The sequence below is a fragment of the Bos taurus genome, chromosome X (assembly GCF_002263795.3).
Source record: "Bos taurus isolate L1 Dominette 01449 registration number 42190680 breed Hereford chromosome X, ARS-UCD2.0, whole genome shotgun sequence".
Taxonomy (NCBI): Eukaryota; Metazoa; Chordata; class Mammalia; order Artiodactyla; family Bovidae; genus Bos; species Bos taurus.
In genome coordinates, this window is record NC_037357.1 from 44,826,426 (window position 1) to 44,837,935 (window position 11,510).

The 11,510-nt window shown below is 41.7% G+C and overlaps 1 pseudogene; it reads right to left on the minus strand.

Moving 5' to 3' along the window:
- Nucleotides 1-254: 254 nt before the first annotated feature.
- LOC784900 (spermidine synthase-like) lies at nt 255-1,541 on the minus strand (annotated as a pseudogene).
- Nucleotides 1,542-11,510: the final 9,969 nt, after the last annotated feature.

Here is an 11,510-nt window from a genome sequence, read left to right on the forward strand (position 1 = left end):
ACATGTTTAATCAGTGAGGGGTCACCGAAGGCGGAGGTGGTGCTGCAGGCATCTGGTATAAGCTTGGAAGCTGAACGCCACACAGAAAAACACTCCATCTACGAGGGCAAGCCAGGCATCATTCTGCAGCCTGTAACGCTGGGTTGGGGAACCAGCCAGCAGGAGTCTTCTCTAGGGCTGGTGGGGTCCAGGTACCCTGGAGGCTCACTGTTCACAGAGGTCATGGGCAGCTGCGGCAGCAGTGGCCCCTGGGCTCAGCACACATCATTCAGGGCCTTGCGGACAAACTCAGGCAGGATGAAGGCTGCCCAGTGCACATCAGAATTGTAGTATTTCAGTTGCATCTGTTCCACCTGCTTGTGTGTCCGCTGCCTCAGGGGCTCCAAGAAGTTGGTGCTTGGATATTTGCCACACAGGATGAAGCCAATTTAGGATCCCCTGGAGAAATGCATGGCAACCCACTCCAGTGTTCTTGCCTGGAGAATTCCATGGACAGAGGACCCTGGCAGGGTACAGTTCATGGGGTTGCAAAGTCAAATACAACTGAAACTACTCAGCTCACACAGAGGAATGCACATGAAGCCGATTTGGCTGCTGAGGTAGGTGGGGATGGTGCATGAAGCATAGCCATGCCCATAAAGAGTGATTTGCAAAACTACCAGCATCTCCTTGATGAGGTCCAGGTTCAGCCACTAACACTCACCCTGGCAGCAAAGGATGCCATCCTCTTTCAGGGATGAGCTGGTAATAGGACTTATTCATGAGCTGGTAACAGGACTTCTTGAAGAAGTTCTCCGCAGGGCCCATAGGGTCTGAGAAGTTGGTGATAATGATATCAAAAGCATCCTGGCTATGCTTCATGGAGCTCAAAACCATCACCCACGGATAGGGTGAGCTTTGAACTGGAGTAGCGAAGGCTTCCCTGGTAGCTCAGCAGGTAAAGAATCCACCTGCAATGCAGGAGACCCCAGTTTGATCCTTGGGTTGGGAAGATCCCCTGGAGAAGGGATAGGCTACCCAGTCCAGTATTCTTGCTGGGAGAATCCCATGGACAGAGGACCCTGGCAGGCTACATACCATAGGGTCACAAAGAGTCAGACATGACTGAGAGACTAAGCACAGTACAGCACAGTCAACAGCCATGCCCAGCAGGAACTTCTTAAGAGACTTGAACGACATGGCCCTCATTCTCCCACTGGACCACTGACTCCATGGAGGAATGCTGCACCACTTCCCGGTGGACACCCCCATCCTCACCCCTGAGGATCAGCACCTCACCTGGATTGGCATGGCTGCAGAGGGGCAAGTTGCCTTTCATCACCTGGTAGGAGAACTCATTCCTCTCAATGTACTGGATGACAGATGATGCCATCCAATGTCATCACAGAGCACGTTGCCATAACTCTTACTGAGGAACAGAAGGGTATCCTGGTATCACAAGCACTGATGATGTAGCAGCTGCTCCACTTGCAGCCACAGGACCTGGCCGGGCTATAGGCTGCAAGTCTCCTGAATTAGCCTTCGGGGAGGGAGGCGGGGCAGTCGGAGGTGGGATTTCATGGCTGGCGAGGAGGTGGGGGAAGGGGATATCAGGATTCCAGCTCCGCCTGCACCTCACTCCTTCCCCACTAGCATCCTAACACGGCCCACGTCCTAACAGCTCCGCACCCTAACCCCAGGGGTAGGGCGGGACTGCCAAGTAAGGGGAGAAATTCAAAATCTCTTTGCAGACTAGTTTGGTATTTTTCTTTCTCCTAAATGTTTATTCTAGACGTGTTTTCTCCTAGGCGTCAATCCTAAAGGAAATCAGTCCTGAATGTTCATTAGAAGGACTGATGCTGAAGCTGAAACTCCAATACTTTGGCTACCTGATGCGAAGAACTGACTCCTTGGGGAAGATCCTGATGCTGGGAAAGATTGAAGGCAGAAGAGGGAAACAACAGAGGATAAGATGGTTGGATGCCATCACCGACTTGATGGACATGAGTCTGAGCAAGCCCTGGGAGTTGGTGATGGACAGGGAAGCCTGGCGTGCTGCAGTTCATGGGTTCGCAGAGTCAGACACGACTGAGCAACTGAACTGAACCAAACAGAGACATTTATTATCATTCACATTCTCCCCCACCATCTCCAGATCACTGTCTCACTTCTGTGTGACATAATCCCATCCTAACACTTCTGGAAATATCCACTAGAGAGCACAAGAGGTGCTGTGTCCACCTATCCAGCAAACACTTTTAATACAAAATTGTAAAAATGGTATTTCATTACCAGAAAATATACCTGTCCTGAAGAGTTCTGACAAAAAATGGTCTACCTGAGGAAGAAATGGCAACCCATTTCTTCTCCAGTATTCTTGCCTGCAGAACCTGGTCAGCAGTATGAAAAGGAAAACGATAAGACACCTAAAGATGAATCCCCTCCCTCCACCCTCCCACACCAGGTCAGAAGGTGTCCAATATGCTACTGGGGAAGAGCACAGGGCAATTACTTAATAGCTCCAGAAAGAATGAAGTGGATAGGCCAAAGTGGAAACGTAGCTCAGTTGTAGATGTATCTGGTGGTAAAAGTAAAGTCTAATGCTGTAAAGAACAATACTGCATAGGAACCTGGAATGTTATGTCCACGCTGCTAAGTCGCTTCAGTCATGTCCGACTCTGTGCGACCCCAGAGACAGCAGCCCACCAGGCTCCCCCATCCCTGGGATTCTCCAGGCAAGAACACTGGAGTGGGTTGCCATTTCCTTCTCCAATGCATGAAAGGGAAAAGGGAAAAGTGAAAGTGAAGTCACTCAGTTGTGTCCAACTCTTAGTGACCCCACGGACTGCAGCCTACCAGGCTCCTCTGTCCATGGGGTTTTCCAGGCAAGAGTACTGGAGTGGGTTGCCATGTAAATTTGATGTGGTCAAGCAGGAGAGGGCAAGAGTGAACACTGACATTTTAGGAATCACTGAACTAAAATGTATAGGAATGGGCAAATTTAATTCAGATGACCATTGTATCTACTACTGTGGGCAAGAATCCCTTAGAAGAAATGCAGTAGCCCTCATAGTCAACAAAAGAGACCAAAATATAGTACTTGGGTTCAGCCTCAAAAATGACAGAATGATCTCGGTTCTTTCCAAGGCAAGCCATTCAACATTACAGTAATCCAAGTCTATGCCAAAACCACTGAAACTGAGGAAGCTGAAACTGACTGGTACAATGAACACCTACTATACCTTCTAGTGTGCATGCTTAGTCACTCAGTTGTATCCGACTTTGTGTGACCCCATGGACTGTAGCCTGCCAGGCTCCTCTGTCCATGATTCTCTAGGCAGGAATACTTGAGCGGTTGCCATTTCCCCCTCCAGAGGATCTTCCCGATTCGGGGATCGAATGAGTATCTCTTCCATCTCCTGTACTGGCAAGTGGATTCTTTACCACTGAACCGCCTGGGAAGCCCACAGCATATTCTAAAACTAACACCAAAAAAAAAAAAAAAAAAGATGTCCTTTTCATCATAGGGGATTGGAATGCAGAAATAGAAAGTCAAGAGATACACGGAATAACAGGCAAGTTTGGCCTTGGAGTACAAAATGAAGCAGGGGAAAGGCTAACAGAATTTTGTCAAGAGAACAGGCTGATCATAGCAAATATCCTTTTCGAACAACCCAAGGGACAGCTGTACACATGGACATCACCAGACAGTTAATACTGAAATCTGATTATGTTCTTTGCAGTCAAAGATGGAGAAGCTGTATACAATCAGAAAAACAAGACCTGGAGCTGACTGTGGCTCAGATCATGAGCTCCTTATTGCAAAGTTCAGGTTTAAATTGAAGAAGGTAGGGGAAAACACCAGTCCATTCAGGTATGATCTAAATCAAATCCTCATGATTATATACCTGCAGTGATTAATAGATTCAAGGGATTAGATCTGGTAGACAAAGTGCCCAAAGAACTATGGACAGAGTTTCACAGCACTGTACAGGAGGCAGTGACCAAAACCTTCCCAAAGAAAAAGAAATGCAAGAAGGCAAAGTGGTTGTCTGAGGAGGCTTTACAAATAGCTGAGGAATTTAAAAAAAAAAGGCAAAAGGCAAGGGAGAAAGGGAAAGATATCCCCAACTGAATGCGAAGTTCCAGAGAATAGCAAAGAGAGACAGGAAGGTCTTTTTAAATGAACAATGCAAAGAAATAGATGAAAACAATAAAATGAGAAAGACTAGAAATCTCTTCAAGAAAATTGGAGATATTAAATGAACATTTCATGCAAAGATGGGCACAATAAAGGACAGAAATGGTAAGGACCTAACAGAAGCAGAAGATATTAAGAAGAGGTGGCAAAAATACACAGAAGAACTATACAAAAAAGATCTTAATGACCCAGATAACCACAATGGTGTGATCACTCACCTAGAGCCACACATCCTAGAATGTGAAGTCAAGTGGGCCTTAGGAAGCATCACTGCAAACAAAGCTAGTGGAGGCAATGGAATTCCAGCTGAGCTATTTAAAATCCTAAAAGATGATGGTGTTAAAGTGCTGCACTCAATATGCCAGCAAATTTGGAAATGTCAGCAGTGGCCATAGGACTGGCAAAGGTCAGTTTTCATTCCAATCCCAAAGAAGAGCAATTCCAAAGATCAAACTACTTTACAATTGTGCTCATTTCATACACTAGTAAGGTTATGCTCAAGATCCTTCATGCTAGGCTTCAGCAGTACAAGAACCAAGAACTTCCAGATATACAAACTGAATTTAGAAAAGGCAGAGGAACCAGAGATCAAATTGCAAACATCCACTGGATCTTGGAAAAAGCAAGAGAATTCCAGAAAAGCATCCACTTCTGCTTCATTGACTACACTAAACCCTTTGACCTTGTGGATCACAACAAACTGGAAAATTCTTAAAGACAGACCCTTAACTGTCTCTTGAGAAACCTGTCTGCAGATCAAGAAGCAACAGTTAGAACCAAACATGGAACAATAGACTGGCTCAAAATTGGGAAAGGAATACAACAAGGCTGTATGTTGTAAACAACCCTGCTTATTTAACTTCTATGCAGAGTACATCATGCAAAATACCAGGCTGGATTAATCCCAAGCTGGAATCAAGATTGCTGAGAGAAATATCAACAACATCAGATATGCAAAAGATTCCACTCTAATGGCAGAAAGTGAAGAGGGACAAAAATCCTTCTTGAAGAGGGTGAAAGAGGAGAGTGAAAAAGCTGGCTTAAAACTCAGCATTCAGAATACCAAGATCATGGCATCCAGTCCCATCATTATATAGCAAATAGAAGGGGAAAAAATAGAAGCACTGACAGATTTTATTTTCTTGGGCTCCAAAATCACTGCAAACAGTGACTGCAGCCATGAAGTTAAAAGACGCTTGCTCCTTGGAAGGAAAGTTATGATAAACCAAGACAGCGTATTAAAAAGCAGTGACGTCACTTTGATGTCAAAGGTTCATATAGTCAAAACTGTAGTTTTTCCAGTAGTCATGTACAGATGTGAGAGTTGGACCATAAAGAAAGCTGAGACCTGAAGAATTGAGGCTTTCAAATTGTGGTGTTGGAGAAGACTCTTAGGAGTCCCTTGGACAGCAAGGAGATTAAACCAGTCAATCCTAAAGGATATCAACCCTGAATATTCAATGGAAGGACTGATCCTGATGCTGAAGCTCCAATACCTGTTCAGCTGATACGAAGAGACCCTGGTGCTGAGAAAGATTGTAGCCAAAATGATAAGGGAGTGGCAGGGAATGAAATGGTTAGATGGCATCACCAACTCAATGGACATGAATTTGAGCGAACTCTGGGAGACAGTGGAGGACAGAGAAGCCTAGTGTGCTGCAATCCATAAGGTTTCAAGAATCAGGCACAACTTAACGATTGAACAACAACAACAACAGAATAAAATTACAGCCTTAACTATGAAGATGAAAAGCCTTATGAACTTCCATTCACCACTGCATATCTTGACCAACTCATAGTCAGTGTTGTGAAGACCAAGACAATGTCATGAAGACCAAAATGAAGACCATTTTGACCTGGACAGAGTACTTTGCCAAGGATGCAGGACTCCCTGTATTAAAACTGGGAAAGTAGCTGCAAACCAGTGGGTTTGATCCAGTGAAAACCAACTGAATGTAGTGGATAGTGCTACTGTCAAGAAAACCAAAGCATCTTACCTCTTTCTGCTGGAATATACCTTTTTCATTAAACTTTAAATCATTAATGATTTCTTCTCTTACTACATAATATTGCTTCCTACCTGGTGCTACTATCTCCTCAAAGTCAAAATTTTGTGATTTCTAGTTTTCTTGTTATTGTTGTTGCTGTTTTGACCAAAAGCTACTAATTTCTTTTTAAATGGTCATCTTCAAGACTGTCTCTAAACTATTTTATTTAATGATTCTTTTAACAATGTAAATCAATAGATAGGTATTCCATGATAATTTCTGGTATCATGGTACCATAATTCTATTTCCTTCTTCTTCATCTCAACAATAAAATTAGCTGTAATTTTGCTGACTATCTCATGACAGTTGCACACCAATTACATTTATCTTGCTGTGACAACAATCGATATTGTTGCCCTTTCTTGATTAGAAAATGGAGGCTAAGTGGAATCAGTGACTGCTATAGGTTTTAGAGGGCTTACTTTGTGGTTCAGTTGATAAAGAATTCTCCTGCAATACACTCCTGTAAAGCAAAAGACTCAAGTTTGATCCCTAAGTTGGGAAGATCCCGTGGATAAGGAAATGGCAATCCATTCTAGTATTCTTGTCTGGAGAATCCCATGGACAGAGGATCCTGGCAGGCTACAGTATATGGGGTCACAAGAGTCGGACATGACTTAGCAACCAAACCAAACCATAGGTTGTAGAACTAGTCACAGGATAAGCCGACTGCCTATCATGGCCTTGGCTTTCCATATAAATAATGACTCTCCATTTTCTAGCCTATCTGTCAAATATACCTAACATGTATAAGCACAAAGAAATGTGACCTAAAGTTTGTAGATTAAAAGATCTACTGGAAAACATTTTCTCAGCCCTGTGTTGTGCATAGCTTTGATAGTTTCATGGTTGACTTTTCTAATTACTCTCATGAGACCATAAAATTCAACTCTCTGACAGAATGCTATTGAGTTGCTTTCCTTTATTTTTACCTTGGATGTGCCATTTGTGTTTTAAATGTTCATGGTAAGCATTACTCAGAATGTATATTCTCATAATATTAAAAAAAAAAAAAAAAAACATTGTCAGGGCCTGAAAAATGAGGTGGGGAGAAACAGTAGTCCTGAATTTTTCTTTTACTCAAAGCACCCATGATCATAGATTGAATTTCAGACCACCAAACCAAACAATTTTTCTTCAAAATTGGAGTTAAAATCCTCTTTATTTTTTCCTCTGTTTGCCATTCAAGGAAAAAAATATGTGCTACCAATCCATAATTCACTTTATTGGAAGAAATTTCTTGGGAATTATATTCTAGAAATGACTAGTCAGGCAATTCTAGAATCTATAATAAAGTCATTTCAAAGGAATTTTCCAAATAAAACCTTCTCACTTTGAAGAATGGCATTGCTTTAGTCCAATTCACACAATGAAAAGAAAATAAAAGCCATAGGAATACATGCAAGCTTTGATACAAACTAATGGCATGGAATCAAGACACAGACTTGAACAGTTTATTGGCCAAAATGTCTGCAAAGTTAAAATATTCACAGAGGCAGTAGCTACAAATATGAAGAAAAGTATCAGAACAAAAATCACTGAAAGACAGACTTATAGTTCAGCTTTAACTGCCTACAGGGCAGTTTTTATTTGAATTCGGTTCATCCTAGAAGATTCCAAACTGGGAGTTCACTGAACCCTAACTTACAAAGAGAACTGACAGGCAGTCAGGTACATTCCACTCCAGTCAGTGATAGCTGATGTTGCCTTCATGGATTTATGCTACTCCTGGGGATGTGTACATCTGTCTATCTGTACAGTTCACCCCAACTGTAAGGAAATGAGTATAAACAATATAGATGTCCCAACTATAGGTATAATGCATGAGTTATTAACAACTTTAACGCCTCAGTTTTATTTCTCATAAGTGTCTGGCTTAGGTTTACACAACAGAACTATCCAACGGTTGTTGTAAGAAACTTGCATGTCCCTAATAATTCTCATAACTGCCTCCTTATTTAACATTGCTGCCTTAAGATTTACAAACTATATGTTGCTCAAACCAGAGTCCTATTAAATTGTAACTTTAAAAGTACAACAAAACACACCCCATCTTGCATGGCTGATTGGCAAGATGAAAGGTCTTGTAGGAGCAGAAATTTTTTTCCATTTTGTGTGAAAGTCCTATGCATGCACAGAGTGCAGCTTCCAATGTTTCTGAATCACCATTGTCCCACTGATCCTACCCATATGTAAGTTATCCACAATTATCTTCAGAATTGTAACGTAAAGAAAGAAAATATGATATGGCTTGTAGGTACATGGGAGAAAATTCTATCACATTTATGCAATGTATATTCCATACAAGAATAGTATGTTATTATATCTCAGACTCATTAATTGGAGTTTAGAAAAACTCATCAGTTTTTACCTGTGCGCTATGCTTAGTTGCTCAGTTGTGTCCGACTCTACAACCCCATGCACTATAGCCTGCCAGGCTCCTCTGTCCATGGGGATTCTCCAGGCAATAATATTGGAGTGAGTTTCCATGCCCTCCTCCAGGGGATCTTTCCAACTCAAGGATCAAACCCAGTTTTCACATATGTCTTTCTTCTATATTTAGTATGTGTGAGTGATGGTGCAAACTTTGAACTCAGTAAAATATTTTATCAATTATACTCATTATTTTATTCCCTACTGTATGTAGTATTTTTTTTTTTAAAGCTGCTGTTGTTGTTCAGTCGCTAAGTCATGTCCCAATCTTTGTGATCCTATGAACTGCAGCATGCCAGGCTTCACTTTCTCCTGGAGTTTGCTCAAACTCATGTCCATTGATTCAGTGGTGCCATTCAACCATCTCATCCCATGAACAGTATGAGAACCCCATGAACAGTATGAAAAGGCAAAAAAGCTGTTGCTTAACCTTTTTCCTGTATCTTTCTATCAAAAAGAATGTTTATCATATTTAGGCTTTTAATATTTCAAATCTTCTTGCTACAATTGTATCTTAGCCTGTATTGCTGCTTCATTTCTATTTCATTTGATTATATTTTGTTCATAGCTACTAGAAGATGATTGTATACATTAGATAATGTGATCTAATCAACTTGCCATTTGATAGCATATGTCTGTAAATGTGATTTAATTACTTTCCCATATGATACATTAGGTCAATTGTCTGACAGGACCACACAATATTCCTAGCTAAATATATGTATTTTATTTATTTTAAATTGGAGTATAATTGCTTTACAATGTTGTGTTGGTTTCTGCTATACAATAACATGTTATCTACTATAAGTATAAATATATCCTCTCCCTCAGGGCTTCCCTGGTGACTCAGTGGTAAAGAATCCGCCTGCAATGCAGGAGCCTCAGGAGGCTCGGGTTTGATCTCTGGGTCAGGAAGATCCCATGGAGGAGGGCATGGCAACCCACTCTAGTGTTCTTGCCTGGAGAATTCCATGGACAGAGGAGTCTGGCAGGCTATAGTCTATAGGGTTGCAAAAGGTCCGACACAACTGAAGCAATTTAGTGTGTACACACGCACACATTCCCTCCCTCTTAAGCCTCCCTTCCACCTCCCCGTCCCACCCCTCTAGGTTGTCACAGAGCACCAAATTGAGTTCCCTGTGCTATACAAATGTATCCCAGTATTCCTAGCTAAATATATTTTAATTACATTTTAATTCACACTTAAAATATACATATAGTATAATTAAACATAGTGTATAATTTGGAGTATACTTCTATGAGTTTTGAAAATGAATACAGATATGTAACCATCACCATAATCAAGATACAGAACAGTTCCAACACTCTCCAAAATTACATTATGATGATCTTTGAAGTCAGGTTCTCCCTCCAACCACTGATCTGTATGCTATTTCTATAACATTGCCTTTTCCAAAATATCACACAAGTCATCATATAATATAAAATCGTCTCAGTCTGGCTGCTTTCATTTTGCATAATGAAACATGCACATAATGTGTGTGTGTTGTTTGCTATATTAGTAATTTTTCCTTCACTTTAGTTGAGTAATATTCCAGTTTATCCAGTGACTAGTTGAAGAACAAGGACGTTGAGTTGTTTCCAGTTTTTGATAATTATATAAAGCTGTTGAAATGTGTGTACACATTTAGAGGTAAATATAAGTTCACATCTTTTGTGTGTGTGTGTGAACTCAGTTGTGTCCGACTCTTTGCAACCCCATGGACTATAGCCCACCAGGCTCCTCTGTTCATGGAATTCTCCAGGCAAGACTGGAGTGGGTTGCCATTCCCATCTCCAGGGTATCTTCCTGACCCAGAGATCTAACCTGCGTCTCCTGCATTGCAGGCAGATTCTTTATCACTGCTCCACCTGGGATGGGATTACATCCTTTGCTGCTGCTGCTAAGTCGCTTCAGTCATGTCCAACTCTGTGCGACCCCATAGACAGCAGCCCACCAGGCTCTGCCGTCCCTGGGGTTCTCCAGGCAACCTTTAGGTAAATACAATTACTGTCACATTTGGTAAGTGCATGATCAACGTCATAAGAAACTGTCCAGGAGTTTTCCTAAGTGTCTGTACCATTGTGCACTCCAAGCAGAAGTATAGAAGGGTTCCAACTGCTCTGTATCCTCTCTAGTACTTGATATGGTCTGCTTCTTTTTTTAATGTTAACCATCATGATAGATGTGTTAGGGAACCATTGACCAAAACTACGCACGTTGGCCAGGCATGATAATAACTGCTTGCTTGAGTTTGCTCACAACAGTAAGTCCCCATGAGGAACATGAAACTGACAAGCTACCATCAGCCAGAAGAATTCAGAAGAGGCCAAAAGGAGGGAAGAGACATCAGCCATTAATAACATGTCCTGTGGGCCTCCCAGAAACCCTCATGCTAGAATCCAACTTGACTGAGAGATGCATATGCCAACAGGAAAGACCCTGAGTCACACCAAATAGGGGCACAAGCATAGTAGCCAGAGACAACCCAGAAACTAACCCCATTACCTTAAAACTCAAGAGACCTCCAGGGTTCCTTTACTCTGATGCTCTCAGCCCAGGTGCCTCTTCCCAATAAAATCTTGCTTTGTCAGTACATGTGTCTCCTTGGACAATTCATTTCTGAGTGTTAGACAAGAGCCCACTCTCACCTGGAAGGGAGCCCGCTCTGGTAACAGATGTAGTAGTATCTCACTGTAAATTTTAAAATCACTTATTTGAGATATAATTGATATAAAATAAACTAAGTTACCACAAAATAAAAAAAATACAACAAAACATAACTTTTTCATTTATAAGCCAATGAGTACCATTTGTATGGACAGTGTTTAGTAAACTGAATAAGATA